This window comes from Falco punctatus (assembly GCF_963210335.1).
Source record: "Falco punctatus genome assembly, chromosome: 3".
NCBI classification, from domain to species: domain Eukaryota; kingdom Metazoa; phylum Chordata; class Aves; order Falconiformes; family Falconidae; genus Falco; species Falco punctatus.
Window position 1 is genome coordinate 75,730,117 of NC_137582.1, and position 23,775 is coordinate 75,753,891.

The window sequence follows — 23,775 nt, forward strand, 5'->3', positions numbered from 1 at the left end:
AATATCAAACACTTCCCATTTTCCAGTTATTAGACATTTGACCTCTTAACACAACTGCAATTGCATCAAAAAAAGGGGGGGGGGGACGAAAAGAAAAATCACACACCTTTTCAAACTTAGTGCTTGCCATACTCAAACACTGGAGATGCTACATCTGGGCATGCTACCCTGCTGTGCACCTAAAAAAAAGGCCCATGGACATGCCCTAGCAAAATTCAGCCTGAATTCAGTACAAAAGCTTGGCTTTTTTGGTCTGTATATGAAAAGGAATCTAGACAGTTGTAAATTAACCATTCTAGTGTTTGTTTCTGGGTAAAACTAGCTGTATTTCTATCATATTTTTATCTATAAACCCACCTGTACTTCCATTGAAAAGTTTAAAACCCAAAATGATGCATTAGCACAATTTTCACTTCAGGTTAAACTAAATGTTGTGAATCGGTGTTCCTCTCTGAGAGTGTGCCCTCAAAACAAACCTCTTGCAACACCTGTTTAAATGTTCCTGTTGCTTTCACTGGCTGTGGTCTTCTGAGTTGAGCTGCTTCTGTGCCTTTACATAGCTTTCTACTAGTATTCGTTACCATCAGTGTGAATAGAATGAGCTCAAAGAATCAATCTCTTGAAAGGTTTCACTCTTCAGATGCCACAGACAGTCATATGGACAACTGCAGGACTTCACACCCCCCGTTCCTCTCTTACAAATACATGACTGGAGGAACTGACTCAGAAGCACAGACCTGCTTCAGGACAATTGGTTTTAGGCGAAATGCAGCGAAGTTTGCCCTGTGAAAAGGCAGTCACATGGGAAATACAGCTCCCAGGAGGAAGCAGTACATTATCATTTCTAGACATGTCAACAGAACACCTTATGATTTTGAGATATTTAAGGAATATCCTTTCTTGCATCATAACTTAGCATGTTTCTTCAACTGCTAATATCATTTGGCTCTGATGCAGCAGCTCTGTGTTTTTCAATGTTTTTCTGGTCACATTCCCCAATAACTTTCTGATGAGTTCCTGGATCCCTAGATAACAAAATAAAATTTTCTATCAATGTGTTGCTATTGTTAATTACCTTTCACACATCTCTCAGGATGCCTGGGGGTTTGTAAGATACTATCTGAAAACTATTGTGATCCATGTAACAATTATTATTTATGCTCCCACAGAAATCTTTCTTAAGTCTTTGCAGGTCAAATTAAAACATTTCATTTACCAGGGGGCTATCACCCTCTTAAAACTCAGAGTAACTCAATCCGTTTAATAACTGAATGCCCTGCTGGAAGTTCCCAGCTCTCTACATTGACTAAGAGATGTGCTGAAGGCATCTGCTCAAGAGCTTAAGGAAGGGAAACACATGATATTTGTAATCAACAGTTGGCTGAAGAGGCTTCCCACTTTATGTTGCATATCTCATTGATGCTAAAAGAAGCCTTATTGTGATAGGTGTTGGCTCACAAAATAGTATTTCAGTGCAATGGTTGCTTCAAAGCTTAGGTGCATCAGTTCAAGTTGGGTTATCAAAAAGGCAAGACTGAGATCCTCAAAGGTATAAAAGTGAAGGATCAGAAAATCTTGTTGGAGTTTGGTGCCTTTGAGAGCTTCAGTCCTGTACGCAACTCTTTAGGTCACTCTAAATGGGCAAAAATCTGCATTTCTCACATGGGTTACGTTCAGCACCGATTCCTACACAGATTTCTGTAGGCATCATGTTAATCAAAACAAGCAGTTTATTTTGTATCTGAAGGTTCAAAATTAATGAATATTGACGGTTGGACATCAGTCTCTTAAGAGAACTAGCTACTTGACTGCTCATGGCACATCATCTGTGAAAACACTACTAGGAACTCTGCTTTTACCTGGGAAGAGTGCAGAGCAACAGCAAGGGTATGAAAGGCTATATGGCCTTATCAGTGGCCCATGTCTCAAACTATTCATGCTTAAGGTCTTAAGTTTGGGTTGTCTGGGTTTTTCACATTTGTTTTTTAAAAAACGCAGCAAAGCACTCTCTTTCTGTGTGTGTTTTCTCCCCCTAACTCCCTCAGGTGCTGAGCACCAATACATAGCAGGAAATGGATGCTGAGCAATACAAAGCACAGACTCTGGAAAGGATACTGAGAGGGTTTGAACCCGTAGTTATTAGTAAGTCTGCTTTATGTATATATATATATATGTATTTTGGTTAGACATTTAATTGCAAATATTGTTTTAAAATGGGAATGAGAAGCTACACCTACATATACTGCAGCAAGGCAAACCTTGCCCAGGGTTTGTCAGCTCGGTAAGTATTTTCTTGTGGAGCTAACAGAATGTGCTTTGGAGTGCTAACGTGCTCTCTCAATTGCTTTTCTTCCTTCTAGCTCTATTGACAGTAAGATTTGTGTAGTACTGCTGTACCCCAAATGCCATTACTTGAAACATTTTTATGTAGCCCCTACATTCAAAAATAGAAAGTTATCTCAAATAATACATGCTAATGCAGCTTCTTTGCTAGCTATTGTGCCACAAATAAAAAACAATTAAAAAGTTAAAAAAAAAGCAAACAAAAAAAACCAGATGGAACTGATTTTTCACTGCGATTACATTTTGCTTATATCCATACAAGTATTTGCAATGAAAATGATCACAACAAGGTTACATAACCTAGCAGCACTTCTCACATATGACCCCTTGGCTTCTTGAAGGATTAGTTGCCAGAAATAACGCAAACAGAAATGTAGTCTCTTAACTTCAATATTTATACAACCATTGCATTATTCACACAGAGACCGGATTGGTAATTGTTGAAAGTTGTTATTTTAGATTTCTTGCATTCCTATGAATTTGACAGAGATTTGGGCTGGGAAGGTTTCCAGGATTATGAAGACAATTATGGAGAGACAATACCTTCATCTTCACCAAGACGGCTAGCAAGGTGTTGTTTATAGCAACAGTGACCAAAGAAACTGCAGTACATTAAACTACAAAAGAGCTATGAAAAGTTGAGCCTTCTTTACATCCAACACAATCCAAAAGGAAAGACGTAAGACTCGGATTCTGACTAAATAAATAGCATAGCAAGAACATTCTCTCCTAGCTATGGACTAAAAGGCAAGTAAAATTGCCACCACTGCACCTCTGAGGACATGCTTGCACAACTAGAGTTGGGCTGCTGCCCAACACAAAGCCTGCAGTTGAGACACACGGGCACTGAAGGTGAATATGCCTTCTTCATGATGATGATGAAACAGGAAGGCATGAAAGCTTGGCAGAGGAAAGAGAGAGCTAGAAGCAGATGCCCTGCTGCATAGCTTCAAAAATAAATACGGAAGGAAAAACAAGAAAGTAGTGGCTCCGAGCAGGATGTCTTGAGTGCCTTCTTGCAAGCCTGAAATACTGGGATTCACTAATCTATGAAAAACCTTCTGACAACAAGCCTTGAGACGGCATTCTCTGTGTAGGCATGACTGTAGGAGTTACTGGGGAACCCTATGAATGAGCTTCCAGGGCTCACAGGATGAAAACTCTTATTTGGCATGGAGCACTGTGTGAGACTCTCTGGAAGGCTGTAGGAGGAGGAGAAGTGCAGACACAAGAATACTTGTTTCCCTTTGATTTCCCATTCCCCCCTTGCTCTTTTCTGCATTTGTCATACTTGTGACAAAAATGGGAGATGTTATTGGGTTACGTGAATTGCTGTGTTCACTCTCCCTGAGTTTCTTTCCACAACCTCTTAGGAAAACTCAATGCAACAAAGATAATCTGTTCCTTCAAGTTGTTTCATCAAGTCTGCAATTCATGAAGTCTGAGGCAGAGAACACCTGCCCAGCAAAGCTGAAATGTTGCTGCCTGGTTATATTGTACAACTGGTGGAACCCATCAACTCTCATCTGAAAGTACTTGAAAGAAGATAAGATGGTAAGTCAGATGTGTCTTTCCACACCTCACTAAATAATGGAGGAGTGAGACACACAGTGCTTACAATGCAGAAATAAAATATGCAGACCCAAAAATTCAGCATCTCCAGCTTTGATGCGATTTTTTTCTGTAGTAATCAAGCAAATATTTGGGACAGTAGCAGTTTTCCTGAATTATGAAGCTGAGGGTTTGGTCCACTGGTTTCAGGAGGAATTGGTGGCAGCTGAGCAACGTTCAGCAATCTACAAAAGTGAGCTTTCAGAGAAGTGTTGAAATCACACCAGTGAGGCTGATTTTTCACGTTACCAAGTATCCTCTACCTGTAATCTTTGCAAGCCTGAGGCTGTTCTCATTCTGGTTACAGAAGCGTTTTCCAACTGGCTGGAGTTTGTAAGTCAGGTTCACAGGAAGTGGAGTGAGGGCTTGTCACCGAGCCACAAATGTGCCTTCTAGGAATCAAATCCCACAGCTTGAGCCCAAGGTTTAAAATGCAGTTTTTCCATGGAAAATTAGCTTTAAGGTCTTTTTATGAAAAGCACTTCCACTGGATCAAAGCATGGGACCCTTCCTGGTTCTAACTCAGCCTCTGTTCCTAATTCCTTGACATACTGAAAACAGATATCTTAAGCCAAGTGGGCCCTGCAAAATCCAGTGCTTTCTAAAGAGCAATAACACTTATGCTTAATCTGAAGTTACATTAAAAAAATTGAGTATACAGCTGTAGGAGATGCATCAAGAACAGCTATACATATCTAACAGCACCAAATGCTTTGATGACTTTAACTCGAATCTGCATGTAAATTTTACATAGCTTGTTCATAAACAGCCATCTGTAGTCATTTTTGAGGATGGCTTTCTTAAATAACAAAACAAATACCATCCAAACCAGAATACCCCAAACAGACTGCAGTTAGCTGCTGGGATAAAACAGCCACTTTATGAAACAAGAACATAGTTTTTAGGAAGGTACAGTATTTTGTTTCCTTAAAGACATTTGTTCAACAAAAATGCTATCACTTTTGAGTTAACTAACAAAACCAGTGAGGTAAAAAATCAGTTATTTATACACTGAAACTGAAAACTAAAGGGTTCTAGTGTGCTGAACAGCAGAATATAGGTCTTTTTTATAAACAAACCCTACTGAAAAAATGACAGCTCTGGCACAACTCACAGTAGGAAGTGGGAGAGGCAAGACATTTTTCTATTGTGGAGAAATGTAGTCTTGCTTTGAAGAATGCATGTCAGAGAGATCATCCTTTGAACTTCTTCTAACAGCCATTTAAAATATTTCTGTGCAGCGAGAAACTTTGTAGTAGAATATGTTAAGTGTTCAAAATGGTGAAAAAAATAAGAGGGATTTCAACACTGAGCTTACCCACACACTTCAGCCTGGAGAAGAGAAGGCTCTGGGGACACCTTATAGCCATCTACCAGTACCTAAAGGGGGCCTACAAGAAAGCTGGAGAGGGACTTCTTACGAGGGCATGTAGAGACAGGACAGGGGGCAATGATAAACTAAAAGAAGGTAGATTTAAATTAGATATTAGGATGAAATTCTTTACCGTGAAGGTAGCAAGACACTAGAACAGGTTACCCAGAGAAGCTGTGGCTGCCCCATCCCTGGCAGTGTTCATGGCCAGGCTGGATGGGGCTTTGAGCAAATTGGTCTAGTGGAAGGTGCCCCTACCCATGGCGGTGGGGTTGGAATTGGACGATCTTTAAAGGTCCCTTCCAACCCAAACCATCCTATGAAAAATCTCAGTGCTTGTGCATGTTAGCTGCTAGGGTGGACTCCAAAGCAAGTATACCAGCTAATGGCAAGATCTTAGGAATGCTTTACATTTTATCCCACTGGTTAAAATGTCAGTAAAAAGTAAACCCAACATTACTTTGAAGTTTACAGATGAGATTATGCAGAAATAGTTGAGACTGGCAGACTACCATGACTCTTAATAAAATCCCAGTAAAACTTTCTGTGAGAAGTTCTACAATAAAAATCAAAACCACAGAAGACTAATAACTATATAGGGGTTCGGATAGGGAAATTGAAACCTGATTCTCTACACAGAATATACCAGTGCATTTTCATGCAATATCATTGCAGAGTAATAAAGTACACAGTGCCTACAAAGTGCACGTATGCGCATTTCTCAAGCTTGAGTTTTATGAAAACTGTGAATATCTAGGCAGATAGCAGATTGAAAACAATCTCAGTTGTAACTGAGCAATTACTAAATACTGGCCTGGATTATTCTTCCTCATAATAAATCTCGTAAGACTGAGCTCAGGAGGAAGAATTTTCTTTAAGCATTTATATGAGGCACTCTTACTCATTAAGTCCCCAAGTCATATAAATTTGACTACCCAACCTAGTTTCCAGCCAGCAGAAAATATGCTTCAACTATTAGAAGGAATCTCTAGCAGCTCAGGCAGGACGGCAGCGCTCCTTGAAAGAAATGCTAATTAAAATAAATTGAAGTGACTCCTACACTCTCCCCATACCCAACTGTATTCTTATACTAAAAAAGGAGGGACATTGCAGATAACGTTGCTTATCACACAATAAATATTTGAGACCAGGGTGTCTCACTATCTGTTCTCCCAGCCCCAGTGTAGGTGTAAGTTGCATCAGCAGGTGTAAATAATGGCATGCAACTAGATTTTTTGAGTGGTCCCTCATTTTCTGCATTTCCTTCTAGTATTTCTGTTTGAGAGCTACTTATTAAGAATGAGATCTTAGCCATTCTCTCACTGCTTATTCCAGTTTGTAGTCCAGCTCTTTAGCCTGCAATAAACTGCACTGCAACAAAGGGACAGAGTTTTAACACAGAACTGTACATTTGGCATCTTCAAACAATTATCAAAAATCAGTACCTTCAAAACTGGTACTGGATGAGAAAGTGTACCTATAAACCAGCTATTTTATGATCATTTCAGAGGCACCTGCCTGGCCTTCTTAGTTTTTCTTCAGCCAACCTTTAGGTCATGAGACATAAAAAATAATTAACAAGTGCTGTCCTCTTTTCCAGTAAGACCACCACATAAATCCCAAACTCTTATATTCTACTTTTTCATATATACACCTGTATGAACACATATATAGTAGCTTAATGAGGGATCATATTCTGTGAACCCCTGCTACCTGCTGGCATATAGTTCTATTACACTCAAAATACTTAGTCATTGTTTTCTTTATTGTTCTCAAGTATTGCACTACATTTAGCTCTCTGTGTTGAAGTTACAGATAAGATCCAAGGAACCTTCTGTGTCTACTAACAAGTGCCCAAAAAGATGCGTAACTGAGGTTTTGATCGCTCATCTTTCTCATGCTGCTCATGTGGTGCTATGGCACAAGGGCTAGATTGAACATTTTGTATCAGGAATTCATTTCAACAGAAATATACTTTGGTGATAATACTCCCTGCACATCTCCACCTGCCTTTTTCACCCCACTCTGGCAGAAAAACTTGTCTCCTGTGAAAAGTCTGACAGAAAAGCTTTTCCAATGTTGGTCAAAGCTGGAACACTTGCACTTGAAAATAACAGTGTTTCTCACATGTGGTTTGACATATATATATATTCCCATTCCTTTCCCTGACTTGACTAGGTCTTCCATGATGCCATTGGCCATCAGGTTCCCATGACCCGCTAAAAAAATGGATAAGGCTGCTCTTTATACCAGGGGACACTGGTTTGTCAGAAGTCAAGTTCATAGAAAAACATAAGTCCCCTGAACTTCACGCCATGGAAACATCTCCAAGCTGCCACATTGTAGGGTTTAGGCATATTTGCACTTTTTGACCATCAGCTTCTGATTTTCAGTTCTTTTCTGAAAAGTGATCATTTCTGAAATGGCTGAATGAACTTGAGCATAAAAGCTGGCTCCTGTTACACTTTTGGTCTTGTACCATTGTCTCGGGATTTGAGAAGGGCAGAAAAGAAACTGCATGTCTATATGGTCTTTTGTGCTGATGATGCAAGCAGGACAAACGAGAATGGAAGGCATCTTTGCTGAAGATGGAATATCCTTCTATAATAATTAAATTTCCCTTTTGTATCAAAAGTGAGTTAAAAAGGATATGCAAAAAGTCTTGGTGTATGCCCAACATGAATAAGCATACAAAGTACCAGTGCATTGAAAACTATGTTCTTCATTCTTTCTAATGTTCTTCAGGACAGTGAAATCATCGATGAAACTTGAATCCCAATCACAACATGAACAATATCTATGTCAAAAGTTTGTCTACAAATGAACATACCATACTACGTAAAGCTAGTGACCCACTGAGAAGCAGAATCATTTAGAAGGCTAAGAAAGGAATTTTATATCGTCCTTCCTTATGAGATCCTCCCTAGAACCATATTTTTCAGTTCAGTGGAAATTAAAAAACCCTCAGATAGCCATAAATAGAACCTTTTAAGTACACCTTACAGGTAAAATAAACAACATCAACACCAGGTGATCTAAAGTCTCTCATCATTCTAACCAGATTTCTTTGATTTTTAGGCATTTGCTGCTGGGGGAAACAAATAAAGGACAACAAATTGTGGCTTCCTCTCCTCCTCTCCTTTCTAATTCCCCCCCCCACACACACACACACACACACACATCCTGGCACAAAACCACTATTTTTTCATTATTTAGAAAACTTCTGATATTTCATGGAAATAAGGTGAAGACTTTATGCTATTCATCCACAAATTTATTAATGTATACATATTCTAGATACCATTCTACCGTCATCATTTGTGGCCTTGAAAAAAAGATAAATATTTTAATAGTTATACTGACCATAGAGTTAACCACATACTTAAGTACTTACACTAGCTAAAGCCTAAAACTGTAAAATAAACTCAAATCCAGCTGTATGTCAGGCAGGATACTTCATAAATGCATGAGATCCCTCAGCATCATACTGGTTTGTCCCTTCTGACTCTTTGTAAAGATATCGATAAAGAAAATTCAAAAGAACAGATATTCAGAAGTACACCTTCATTTCAGGTTACTACATTTTTCTGATATCTGATTTTGCCCGTATAAACATTTCATTAGCATATCTGAAAAGCTGCTTTGCCTCTTTGCTGTTCCACAGTACCATAGTATGAACAGATAATTTGACATATAAAATAGAGTTGTATCTCCCGTAATACCTGTACTTGCCTTTAAGATATTTATCTACTCTCTGAACCACTCAGATTAGTTGATAACAGCAAATTTCATGTGGCTGATCACATTTCATGTTCTCCAAGGCATAAACATTTCTGGCATAATTCTTTTTCTTTAAATCAAACTCTACTTTGCTTTATTTTCAGTGCCCTTAAAGTGCCTTGTACTGGAATTATTAACTTAAATGAGGTCTAAGAAGAACAGGACCTGGCTGCCTATACTCTCCACCAAACCTACCAGGTTTCTCCAGAAAGTTGCAATAAATTATAGTTCCATGACAACAAACTCCTGCTGTGTGTTTAGAAACAGGCGTTTGTTGAAACTGATACATTCCCAGGAAATATTCGGTGAATTGGTAAATTAAAGTCCACAAGCAAGCAAAAGCCACTCTTTACTTGTATACTTCTGATTAATTCTCCCCCTAACCACAGCTATTTATTTTGACCTGAATGATGTTCAACTGGATGAGATACAGCTGCTTTGGTAAGAAGGGCTTGGTTTCAAGTGCTGTGTGCACCCTGATTAGATGAGATGCTCTTGATCACCATCCCACAGCAACTGCTTTCAGCCCTAGGTTAACAAGTTTCCCCCAGAAAATGTGTGGCTGTCACTGGACTACCAAAACTTCTTTTATGCTGTTACTCCTGATTTTCACTGCCTATGTAAAAAAGCAGAAATTGAAAGCCCATCCGGAGTAAAGTGACACAGCACCAACAAACTGCAATTGCTGACTTGTTCTCTGTGGCTGAAGCGACTCAAGAGCCTGTTAGCAGACTTCTGTAGGACACAACAGCAATGGTCTTTTCACCACAGGCCAACGCATTTGCGGGCCCTAAATCTAGCATAGAACAGTGCCATTTCCAAGCTGGCAGCCCATGCAGGTAAGGCCAACAGAGCACTGCTTGTATAAATTTTGTTGAAATGTCATCTGAGTGTTCCAGAAGAAGTTAAAGCATTAACCAGAAATTGTGTATAAATCACATTTTGCAGGAATCACTCTGTTACAACAGATTGTGCAGCACTATTCTTTGCCACTCTTTCTGAAACAAGCACCCTAGGCAAACTTTCTAATTAGAGCAGCAGATGTATGCAGTACCATGTCTCTGTGAAGTTATTATGCCCAAACCAAATTTTGTCACTAGCAGCCAATAATTCGTTTGTCTACTAAGGGCTTGAAGTGGCCGTATCAATTATTTAAAAACATACTAAGAAGAGGAATCCATTTAAAATCTTCTGGGAAGCCCAGTTATAAAACAGTGCATGTTCAGATTTCATTCACAATATTGTCTTTAAAAATACAATATTACTAATTAAGGCTTAGTGCATTAGGCCATTAGAACTTGAGTGATTCATGACAGCATAACGATCTTGCTTATCATTTGTGCTTTAATTTATGGGGTAGTAAGAAAAAACAAAGGAAAAAAAACCTATGCAATTTGCAAAACTGAAACTCATCCAGAAATTGCTTGCTGTAATTTCTCCTGAAAAGTGATTTCACTGTGTTTTAAGTGCTATGCTAGTAAGAAAATGCTTCCTATCAATAATTAAAGTATAATGAAAGTTTCATGTGTCAGAAGACACCCTCAAAACAGGGCTACAAAGAACAACGTTGCTTTTCATTCAGACCTTCCACATTTTAAATCTCACAATAGCACTCTTCTCAAAGAGGCATTTTAAATAAACTATTTAGTGAAATATATGTCTACTCAAAATGCACCAACATCCGTAACAACAGTGAAAATTAACACAATTCCAACAAAAGTTGCAGTAGAAAACAAAGGTCTGTGCAGTGCCAAGCACCCCTAAATGCCAAGGGTAGCCATGAGAGATGTGGGTAGTTACCATATGTCAGGGTTATGAACAAAAGCATTAGAGAGAGGGCATGAAAGAAGCCTCATTTTCTACAAATGTGTGTTGATTTCAAGTACCTTAGTTGTCCAAGAAGGTCCAGCCACTGACCGACTCCTGCGGTTGGAGCGTGACAAAGGCACGCTTGGAGCCCACCACAGGCAACCTGTGGTATCCTCCTTGGTGCCAGCGGCCTCCTCATCTGCCCGGGCACGTATTTGGATGAAACATCTAGCAACTGGCTTGAATTCTGAGCTTTTCGGCCCCATGGCAGATGTGGTTGATATCAGCAGACAGACACAAGAGTTACCGGAGACAAGAGGGGGAAGGCAAGAAGCAGACTGCCACGAGCCTTTCAGAAAAAGTCTAAATATCACAGTAATTCCGCACAGTGATTTAAAATATCCACGTCTAACACCAACAAGGACAGAAGGTTAGGAGGATTTTCAGAGAGGTCCCTGGCATAAAATCCTCTTTAATATTGACAGAAACATGTTAGAGGGGGATTTTCCAGGAGGCCTAAGTTTTCAGCCAGCTGATCCCCCTGCCTCCTCACTCCAGTTATTACTGCACTCCACTGTCTTCACACTATGTGAAAGCACTTCTGCTAGCAGGCGGGAGGACCATCCAAATGCAGGACAGCCAGGATTGCTGGCCTTCAGCAGCATCCCTCAGGAGGAATACAGTCCCTCTTTTGCCAAGGAGGCACCTTCACTGTGACTTTGCTGTTTGGGAAGTTTGCAAACCAGCCTGCAAGTGAAATATGGTACATTGGATCAAAACATTAAGCAGGCTAAACAGCAGAAAGCTTACTCTGAAACACGTAGGTCAGTCTGTACAAGGTTACTGTAAGCAAACCGCAGCCAGGACATTTGAAGGCAAGCCTGCCACATTGCTAAAACACTGGAAACACTATTGCAATGCAAACTCTGCAGGATTCCAAAGGGATGCTGGGCTCGGCATGAGGCCACTGACTTTGCAGCTGAGGAGCTGCCTGCTTCAAAAATAACTGAAGTCATTGTAACCTGAAGAATTAAGTAAACCTCTGACTAAACATTTTTTGATACTTCCCATTTTAAATGGTTTAATATTATAGAGCTACTCTTCTACATGGCATTTAGTTGACAGTTTAGAACAAGCAACATCTGGATCAATGAGACCATTTATATAAAAAAAACCCTCAAGTTTGTGGTGAGAAACATTAACTTTGCACTAAACTCTCTTGGCTGATCGCCCTAGTGCTGGCTATCTAATGGACAGAGGTCAGGCTGGAGTCTCCTGTGTTCAAAGCCCGTAACTCGGGAAAGGACCAGCAGTCATCTGAAAATTGTTCCCCCACCATCCTGCTGCAGGAATGGGAGTTAGCCTTGTCGTGTGGCAAACCCACTCTCTTCTAACACTGAATAAGGACTCTCTTTGAAGTCCCAATCTTCCAGCAGACCCACTGCCTGTCATCTCCTGTGGCTTCAGCTACTTGGGCAAACTTGTAGCCTCCAATCCCCCCTCCACCCCTTCTCATGCATATAATCAATCTGTAACTACAGCTACTATTGAAAAAGTGTACCAAGTAGAGCTTCATCTCATGTGATAAGCTTAGCTTACCACATTTTGAAACGTAGGTAACTTCTGCTCAGTAAATTCAAAACTCTCTTCAACAGGATCCCTGTTTAGCAGGCTGTGGTACACAAGCACTCTTGGTAATGCAGTTGCAGCAATTAGGTCTGGAACCATCTGAAGAGGCCACCTGTTTTGCAAGACTCCAATATTTTGATCAGTCTTTACCATGTAGGAGCTTGGCATGCCATTACAGGCCACAGCTGGTATTTCCAAGTTCTTGTACTCATCCCATTTTTATCATGACTTGATTCCTAAAAGTTTAAGTGAATAAACCTTGGGCTACATTCTCTCTCCCTGTCCCCTTGTAAAAGCTGGAAATCTCTAATTATGCTTTTCTTAGCTTCATTGCCATTACGCCATCACATTCACTTCCGTCTCTTTTTTCTTTATATTTTCCCTCCTGATTTATGGAACATGTAAAATTCTCTAAGGGAGGTGAGAATTTGTTCTTAATTAATACAACCTTATTGATAAAAAGGTTGCCTTTCATGATTTCTTTTGTCCATGCAGAAGTAGACCATGAATAACAAGAGAGATGTCACCCACAGTTTGAAAACTTTTTTGACAGGGCTTTAGTAGAATTAACAAAATGCAAAGCTCTAACAGGTTATTTGTTATGATCTTATTTGTTATGATCCCTCTCCTTGATGTGCTGATTCTTACCATAGCAACAGTGTGGAAAAATAATTGGAAAATCAAAAAAGCACATAAAGCATCCTAGCAAAACAGGCCAGACGCCGCCATGACATCTTTTTTTTTTTTTTTTTTTGCCAGATCAATAGTTCAATTTGTAAATAAAAAAAGTGTTGCTGATTTTTGTAAATAAGACCAACATAAACAACATTTCGGCGTGCATTGCTGCATTCTTCTCAGCCACCATAAACATTCTAGTTTTCTGAACAGAGTTAGTGCAAAGGACTCCAGGATGTTGCAGCACTCTCCAACTGGCCAGCTGCAACAAGGTCTTTTACCACCACATACCACCATACTTTTCATGCCAGTCCCTCTGCTGCCTTCTCCTCGCCTGCCTCATCTGGGGCTTGTGTTCTCTCCCTCCCTCCCTCCCTCTCTCCCCCTCCCTCCCTCTCCTTCTCCCTCCTTCTTCCTCAGCTGCTCCCTCTTCCTTGGCTGCCCAACCCCTTAACAGAACCAGCCACAGCTGCACCTTACCTACATCGGCCAACGCGCCACCCCTGAAGCCAGCCCACAGTTGTGTATTATCAATGCTAACTAACCCAGCTTCATTCCTCTACACCAGGATTCTCCCCAGCCCCAACCTTTGTGCATGCACACACTGGCAGCCTATTACCCTACATAGATACTGAATCCACCAGCTTTGTTGACCTCCTCTGGATGCATTTGAGTACTTTAACACCCTGCTAAAATTGTGGGGCCCAGAACTGCACACATTACTCAAGGTGAGGCCACATCTATGTTGATGCCCTTCATTTTTCAAAATAAAGCCGTTTCAAATAAATTCTTGAAACATAAAAAGGCCTGTCACTTGTATGTCCTGTCCTCTGCTTACATTATACTTCAAGGAACAAAAATAAAATGTACGTGTTCCTTTTCCAAATAATTTTAAAATTAGAAAATGAGTCCAGAATCCAAACTTACTAATTTCCAGCTTCCCAAATGACATACAAGTGGTAATTCCAAATGAAATCCAATGCATTCCTGATTAGGACTGTGAGGTAGCCTGACTTGAAAATAATTTTGCTTAGAACATAATGTCTACCTCCTATTTGAAAGATTAACACTTAGAATATTTTATCTGTTTAAATGTTAATCTCTCACTAACTGAAATGTAAAGCAAAGGAGAAACAGGATTATTGTTTTTTTTTTCCAAACTATAAACAAAGGTTCCTTATGTCTTACTGTAACTATTTATAGTAAGGAACCAGAACTAAGCCAAATGAGAATGAGTCTGCAAATACCCCACAGAACACTATGCGCTGGAAGAGCAAACCTACTCCCAAACAGAAATGTGGGTAAGGCACTGGACACATTGCTCACTCTCTGAAGGTCAATACTGAAGACTGCTTTAAGATTTCTCATCACACGAATGAGAAGCATGACCAGAACCCTATTGTGTCTAACTTTACACCATTGTTTATCCTCCACAAGAATTCAGGAGTCCTCACCAGAGCTGAACTCTGTCACACAAGAACTTTGCTTTTTAAGCCTAGCACGGGAAGACAGCGAGCAGGCGCTCCATACTTTGGGGCAGTAAACACTGTACAGAAAAGGCCGCTGAAGCTCAAGTACAAGATTAGACCAAGAGCAATGTAATATAAGTGACCCACAAACATATTTAAGGGGAAAAGAAACCAGAATACTGGGACAGCCTCCAAATGGTATGGGAAATAAGAAAATCTCTAAACAGTTGTAAGAAGGAGTTTGATTAGTGCATGAAATGAATTATATGATATCTCTAGCTGCAAGAGCAAGGGACTGAACTGGATAACGCAGAAGAATCAGTCATACCTTCTTGCGAGTACATGATTCTCTATAGGTATGCTTAAAGAAAGAAAAAGCAGCATTTTAAAAGTATGTTATGAAAAGACACCAGAACCCATAGAACATGATCAAAGTAAAATCTAAGGCCATCAGCTAGCACCTGTGATTCCTTAGAATTTTAAAATATTTATTTAAATAAGTTAGCTAAGATTTTTTAAAATACATCTTTTATTCTAGTCTAGACAGTGTGACATCATCTGCCAGCATCTTATTTCTCACAGTGCTGGGTAAACTGTTCTTTTTCAACCCTTCCCTTCAAAGAGTGGAATCCATAATGCAGTTTTGCATGCGTGTGTGTGTATTTGTGCATTATCTAATATTTTTTAAAAATCATTTAAAATATAGCCAATAAGACCTAAGTGTTTTATATTTCCTTTATTACAAAACATATTCTAACCTTTGCCTCCTTTTCTCTGAAGGCATTTTATTCTGAATTTCTTTTTATTTTTCTATATTGTTTCTTATTCCAAGAGAAACCTGAAGCATATATTACCATTTAAAAGTAAGCTTAACACATGCTGCACATGTATAGCACATTGCAGGTGCAGCTATGAGGCAAAAAGAGGCAGAAAGATGTTTTCTTTGGGATCCATAAACACTGGATTAATAAACAGCAGTGCAGGTCAGTATGAAATATGCTGGCGCCCATGAAGGAGATGCACAGGAAGGGTGTGAGAGGGAAGCGTGAAGCTACTGGTGGGACTGCTGAGAGCTGGATTTTGTCATTCATGATCCAATGAAGTGAAATAAGCCCCAAGTCACAGGCGCTGCTCTGTTCAACAGGGATCATGAGGGACAGGGTAGGTACTTGGGAGGGGTATAGTACTGCTGGAGCCTCTGCCCCCCTACCTTTCTGCAAGCTATCCTGAGGGAAAAAAGCCCCACTTGATCACATAATTAAAGACTGCATCAGCAGGCATGACTACGAATGCTGAATTAAATGCACAGGCAAGAAAAATACCAGCTTTCTGTAACTTTTAAATGCTTGATTTTGCCTAAGTGTTTTGAGCATCTTTTTTCCTTTGCATTCAGCCGTCTAAGCTGCTTGCTATAAATACTGTCCCAGGTGGCTTCTTCCTTTCTTTGTCTAACTACTCCAAGTCTTCCTAGCCAGCCTCTCTTCTAAATAATTTCTAACTCAGAACCTCACCAGGACTTTCTGACCAAGAGCACATATCTGTCATCAGTGTAAGTCAATTTTATGCTGCCCTTTCCTATGCCCTCTCCCCTACCTCTTTGCCTTGAGGCAGCAGTAGCGTTAATATGAGCAGTTAGTCAGCTGGATCAAGGATTGGATTGGGATGATTTTTTCTTTTTTCATATTAGCAGTTGCAGCACATAATTTGGAGGAATGAAGGAGTGTTCAGGACTCCTTTTGCAGAAGCAGCTGGAATTTTGCTCAGCTGAAGCTGATCTTGAAACTACACTTTAAATTGATAGTGTATACAGCTCCCTTTCAGCCTGTCTTTTTGCCTTCTACCATTAGTTGTGCTGTTTTTCTCCCAATCCAGCCTCCACCTCTGACATCTGTCTTGTGCTTTTTCTCTCTCACATTTTGGTAAATCTTATTAATTCCACCTCTGTGCAATACCTTTCCCTCTTCCATCCTCTCTCTTAAGGACTCCCCCACACTTAACCTTTTCACATTTTTGCTTATACATGGACTTTGTTACCCTTTTGCTAAATCCTTTCCTTGATTCCAGCTGCTTTACTATCCCTGATTCCACCTGCCATTGCTTACATCTCTAGGGTGCACATACAGGTGCTACAAACAAGCAAAATCTGAGTGAGACTGCAAATTTAGGAGTTGCTTTTAAGATTTTGGCCTTCAAGATCTAGCCTCAGCTTGTCTTTGCAATACACACTGGAAAGATCTCAGAGGAGTGGATGATCTGGTATTATCCATATGGCGCTGCAGATTTTACCTTCAGACTCGAAAGAATCACAGAATTCTCCCCTTCCCAGATTCTTCCGTACTGCCAGGCAGGGGACTCCTGCCAATCCCAAATGCTAATACTAGCACTGATGCCCACTCAAAAAGAATAAGGAGTCTTAAAACTAAGCTGGTGGCTAGGAAAAGTCAGATCTACAATTCTTTTCTAGTTACTACCCCACATTACCACTGAAAGCCAACTATAAAAAGAGAAGGAAAATAAATTATCCTCTCCTGGTCTCTTATTTTACTATTACTGCTGCTTAAAAAATTTAGCTATGTACTACAAAACCCAAGGTGGGGTTGCTTTGATGGCTAATTAGTTGATGTCTATAGCATAGAATCATAGACTGATTTGGGTTGGAAGGGACCTTTAAAGATCGTCCAGTTCCAACCCACCTGCCATGGGCGGGGACACCTTCCACTAGACCAGGTTGCTCAAAGCCCCATCCAGCCTGGCCTTGAACACTGCCAGGGATGGGGCAGCCACAGCTTCTCTGGGAAACCTGTTCCAGTGTCTCAGCATTGTCTCATATCTGACATGCAAAGAATTACCTATGAAATATTTATCTGCTTCTAGAATTCATAAAGTATTTTTAAATCAGATAAAAATCCAAATATAGACAAAATAATTTCTTGCACGTAGATGGACATCCAGAAACATACAGCTAAAACATTATATTTAAACTACTGTATACAATTAATATATTTTAAATGTTCCTATATTTAACAGTTCTTTATTTAGATCTCAGATTTTAGAAAGGACTTTTAATTTATTTCATCCTGTCACAGAATCAAGCAGTGATGTGTTGCTGAAATGAAGTGAAAGTGCCAAGGAATTTTGGTCTAGGGATGCAGACTGCCTGGAACATGAGCCAACACATACAGGATAAGCTTCTCTGAGATAATAGTAATGATGATGATACTTCACACCTTCCCTGTTGTCACTGTTCTATGAGCCTGTTTCTGAGTCTCTTGCTTAGGCAAGCAATCCCACTGAAGTCAAGGAACTATTTAATGCCAATAGAAATTGCTGAATTTAGCCTTAACTATACTATTCCATTTTACAGTTAGGGAAAGCATCACACAAACCCCACATTCAGTGCCACTTAGGCAGAGCTGCACCATGTCTCTGTAATGGTTAAGTGCAAGATAAATCTTAACTTTGAATTTCCACATTTTTCTAGTCTAAATCATTCCCCATTCATTACTATAGGTCAAAATGTATAAAACTTTTCAAAAGGTACGTAAATGAAACAGAACATACTTCTCCATTGGTTTCACAACAGGAGAAGGAACTATTCACATTCTTATCTAAATATAAGTACTACACTTGTGAAGTTCTCCCTTTCTGCTCCTGTTAAAGCCTCTGCAGGATTATATACATTTCATTAGGATTCTGAACTGCTGGTAAACCACTGGGATTTTGTCATGTGTAGAAACAGCCCTGAACTCCAAGGAAACTTAGAAGTACATCACGGCCACGTGCAGACTTCTCCTCCAGAAAGAGACATTTTGTGTTTTTCCTGAGGGATTTTCTAAGCCCACCTCAGGGCCCTATTTACTTCCCAGCTGGTGCTCCCTGTCTTTCACCATGTTGTCATTGAGTACTGGTGTATCTCTACCCAGACCGCCAAAGTAGCATCATAACCTTAAGGCATTGCCCCAAACTGGGGCTGGCCTGTAGCTGTTTTATACTGAGCTCGCCCAGATGAAAAGATGGCAACAGTGTGACTGATAAGGGAACTATACATTCCTGGCTGTTCTATTCTACCGGAGCTCAAATAACTCTACCACTTTGATTTGCTTAAAATTTTCATACTTTCACTGCAGATCAAAAAAACCCCAAACCAATCTTTACGGGAGTTCCAGATGACTCATTATAAAAGACACTGTTGTATGCAAAGTGCCAGTAAGTTTCAAAAAGACCTTGACACTACAGAAGTCATTTATATTAATGAAAGTATTGTAACAAGCAGTCATTAAGAGGGATAAGTTCTCATCACACCTCAGTGGCCTATCCTAAAATCTTGTTATGAAACTAAACATTTTTTTTAAAATGCATGAAGAAGAGAATGCCCAAAATCAACAATAATAAATCCTTTTGTAAGTACTTTTAAGAAAACTGAAACAAATTTTAATCACATAAGGTGTCATGCTGAACCATCCACACCCCCCGAAAACAATTAAAAGAACAAATTAAGGACTTTATCATCATTTACAAAAGATAAGCATTTTGCTTCCTTATAGCCTATGAAGTGTCCACAGTCGTTAAATATATCTAACGCACAGATGAGAAAGTCATGGATGTTGCAAGGTAAAGAGATTCATAATCAAAATCACTGGATACACACACACACCCCCTGTTAAAAGCATTGCCCATTAGCAGAAATCAATAGCGTGTTATATATTTTGCCCTATAAACAATGCTTATATTTTGTTACTGATACCACTACAGCACTGGAATAGGTACCTAGTTACAAGCATGCAGTTACAGTACTGGATCGAATGGAAGAAACTGGCCCCACCAAGAATTAACTGGGCTGCTCCAAACAGATCCGGCAGGACAGAAGTGGTCATGGGCACTTACTGATACTGAGTCCCATTCTGAGAAGAGCATTGCATTTGAATTCCATTCAAAAATGTGTCTCCTCTCATGAAGTATGAAATCTCGTGTTTGCGTCAAGCAAATTCTGAATATTCTACCTACAACACCACAACTATTCTTGCATTTGGTTGGAGTTGGTGGAGCTGTTACGTTGTGTTGTCCAACATTAAAAATAACATTCTTTTTCCCCTTCCTACAAACACTTTCTCCACACAAAGCAGCCTCTAGCCTACACAGGCAAGTAGGGTATAATAGCTGGATGTAAATCCAGGGAAAACTGGTGCAAACGAAAATGTACCAAAAAGAAGAAACTCTGTTGCTGGAGACTCCTATCCACAACGATTTTCCATTTGACCTCTTACAAACAGTTGTCATCAGAGAGGTGTGTCAGCACTATCAGACTGTAATTATCTCTTCCATATCTGCTCTAATACAAAGGGAAAACCAAGCAGATGACTGCACGCAAACTGCAAGATAGAAAAGTTTAACACCGTTAAAGGTGAGAAAGTAACTTGCTACTTTAGCCCTGAAGCACACAGCTGCTCCAGCACCAGATAGTTAGATACTCTGCTTTCGCAAGAGCCATGTTCTCCCTCTCCCTGCCATGCCCAAGCACTTGTTACCATCGACAATCATCCACATTCACCAAGACTGGGACGACAACTGCTTGTAGCTCTCTGTTCAGCACCTGGCTCTGAAGAGTTAGTTACACATGGTCCTCAGGAGGAAACACTGATTTACTTCTATGTGTGAGCAAGTACAGCAGAAAAAAAAATAATCTATTTATTACAAAAAGTATATTTCTAGAAGTCAAAACGCAAATAAAAAGTCAGCTTTGAATCAAGTAACCCATTCATCGAAACACTTTAAAATTACAAATACATACTCAGATTGAAGCCCACACAGACTACCATTTAGGACTAGTAAAGAAAGACAGATTTACATAGAAAAATTGATTCATTTGTTTTCCAATGGATTATACTACTGCTTTTTAATGTATATTGTGATTGCATTCTGCAAGGATATAGATACCACCACAGCACCCCATCCACAAAAACCCCAGGCAACACTGTGATAGTTTTTGTTTTCTTTGTTTAAAAATTAAGAAAATCCAGGACCAATATAGCTTCCTCCAAATGAAACAGCAATTTTACCCTGCAACAAAACACTACCAAAACTGATGGGTAATTGTAGTTTAGGAGAATGCAAATTACACATGTCCTTCATCTGTGGAAACACCACATCCACAGAATAAAAATTCCTCGGACAAAGTATTTTAGATTGATATTGCAGAATAATAAAGTCCAATAATACAAGAAAATCATTTCAGCTGGCTAACAGTAGAGAGAAATCCCACCTTAGTTTTACAGCAATAAGCTCCACAAAGAGTGACTTCTGAACTCTCTCTCCATTACTCTGTTTATAGCAGTTCACAGCTTTGTAAGGCTTGTTTCAAAAGGACAAAAAAAAAAGGCTTTAGAGGTGAATAAATCCAAGGTTTGAGGTTTTATCCAAGCTAAATTAAATGTACCTTTAATCTAGGTTAGTACATTATAGAATAACCTAAGTATTGGTGTGCTGCCATTTGTGTCAATGGGAACGATCACCAGATGAAACTCAACATTAACCTTGTTTCAGCATTTTCATATCCAGCTGAAAGCACTCTAGTCTGTCAGTTGTTACAATAAAAAAACCACAACTTGCTCTTTTTTTTTTTTTTTTTGTACAAATATTCCATCTGTGGAGGTTTTTTTCCTTCCACAATGTCAACATCTAATCAACCGGTGTAAGGAACTTGGTGGACAGACTTGTGAACACTGCTCTTTCACAAACAGCTAAAGGATACCAAGAGAATTCTCTTTAAAAGCCCATGAGAACAACAATGCTAAAAGTTTTCAATTTCCCGACATATTTTAGTGTTGCTGTGTAAAAGAAAACATTTAATTGTAAACATACTATATGCACCCAATGTAAAATCTAAACAAATGAGACATTACAGATCTGTCGGCAATTGTATCCTTTGGAAATGTCATAAATCTGACGTGATGAGGTAAAAAATCCTGATGAGTGCTGAATACAAGTAACACCTAGTGACTTCAGTGGGACTTGGGATATTTCAGCCTTCTCTGGATTAAAACAAGAAGGCATGATTTTTGCCAGCGGAATAAGAGCTCTCCTGTGCCACATGTGAGTTTAACAGCAAACTATCAAATCAGAAAAAATGTATCACATCGCAGTGCTTACCAAGGAAATGTGTTTAACCAGTAGTCAGGGTTCAGCAGAACAGCAGCTGACAAGCTTAACATGCATCACCCTTATTTATTTATTTAAACTGCTAGTGCACTGGTTTTCCAGCTCTTTTTCTCAGTCCTGCATACCTTCAGGGATGCTGTACAAAGTACATCAGGTGTTTCTCCCCTCACTGCTATCAAGCATTAGGAAGAGCACAACTCACTCAAGGCATGCTTCCTGCTTTCACAACATCAATCAGCAACAGCAGAAAAAGAATCCCAAGGCAAACTTGTGTAAAATATTTTAATTTAGGCTAACAAGAAGAAGAAATGATGAAATGACTCCTGATAGCGCAAGACTACTTCCATTACTGCTCATTTTTGTTGAACGTCATCTACGCAGCATGTGGAAAGATAGGTTAATTTTGAATTGCATTAACTAGACAGGCAACATTAATGTTCCTGTATCCGTACAGCATGAAGGCCTCCAAACACAGATGATCACAACCTTTTTAGTGCATTTGTAAACTTTTAGAAGCAAAAATGATTCAACCTGTTAGAAAAGTACGTATACAAAGTACTCTTTCATGTACTTTGGATCCCCTAGATTTCATAAACAAATTCAAGTTTCACCATCAGACAAGTGTAATAATTTTCAGCTCTGAATATTTGAAACCGTGTATCATTACAAAGCCACTTCTCCTTCCAAGTTCTTAAGCAAGATCACCAGCTTGTTTTGAAACAAGGAAGATGAGAAAAATCCATGGAAAAGAGCTAGGGGCTGTTATTTTGCTTTATATTAAGTGACACTTTGCAAATGGCACCCTGGAAGTTACGCCTTAACTCCTTGTTAAAATGCAACTAAAATCTATATAACCTCACACACAGGTAAAATACATAGTTGAAAGCACATTAAAAGACTGGGGTGAAATCCGTGAAACAGATACATTACTTGATTGCCTCTGAATAATAAAACGTTTCCCAGAAGATTTTATAATAGACTGTTTTACTGTAGAAACACATTTCTGTCATCAACGGGAACAGTTAGCTGAAAGGCTGAATAAAGAAAAACAGTCTAAAACAACTTTGGAATTGGGAAGCAAACCGGGCTGCAACAATTCTGCTGGCTGGCCAAACTAATAATGTCTCATCTCTCTTTTTCTCACTGAACACTAATATGTGACAGCAAATGATCCATTTGCTCTGGATCACAATGCAATTTTCCCCACTTATCCCTAGAATAACACTGTCTCAGGCTGCTGGAGGAAAAGAAACGTTATCAATTCACGTTAGCCCTAAAGTTTTCCCTCTCGGCATTCCTCTACTAAGAAGCCAGGAGAGGAATGAGAGCCATCGCCATGAAGGTGCCAGTAATGATCTATGGAAAGATGTCCTGGAGCACAAGGGACCGAACTCTGTGAAGAGGTCTGTAGCCTTCCTGCATCCCTGACCGATTTCTCCATCAGCAGCTTCTGCCATGCTCCTCGCTCTACATACAGTGGCTCTTTGGAAGCTTTATCACTCATCATCCCATAAACACAAACCACAAATGCACTTCACACATACATATGAGTGTACACACACTCAAGACACACGTGCACGCACACACACGCGCTCCCCCGACATCACATGCAATTCTTTCCAGTCCCCTGTGTATTGCTTAAAAACAGAAACCAAGCGCACACACACAAAAAACAAAAACCAAAAAAAACCCAAAACCAAACCAAAACACCCCCCCCAAAAAAAAAGACAACAAAACAAAACACCCAACCAACCAAAAACCACCCCACAAAAAAAACCCAAAAAAAACCCCAACAAAAAAACGCCAACAAAACACAGAAGGGGGGCCGAGAGGGTGGGGGGGCAAAGGGAAAAGGAGCTTGTTTTTTTCCTGCTGTTGCTGTGGCTCCCAAGCATGCAGAGCTAAGGAAGAGTACTTCCCCACTTTCATCAG

At 39.7% G+C, this 23,775-nt stretch overlaps 1 protein-coding gene across 2 annotated transcripts in view; it reads right to left on the minus strand.

Annotated features, from left to right (window-relative positions):
• The window catches only part of LOC308060006 (poly(rC)-binding protein 3-like), a 528,829-nt gene that overhangs the window by 499,044 nt on the left and 6,010 nt on the right, over window positions 1-23,775 (minus strand). The window lies entirely within an intron of this gene.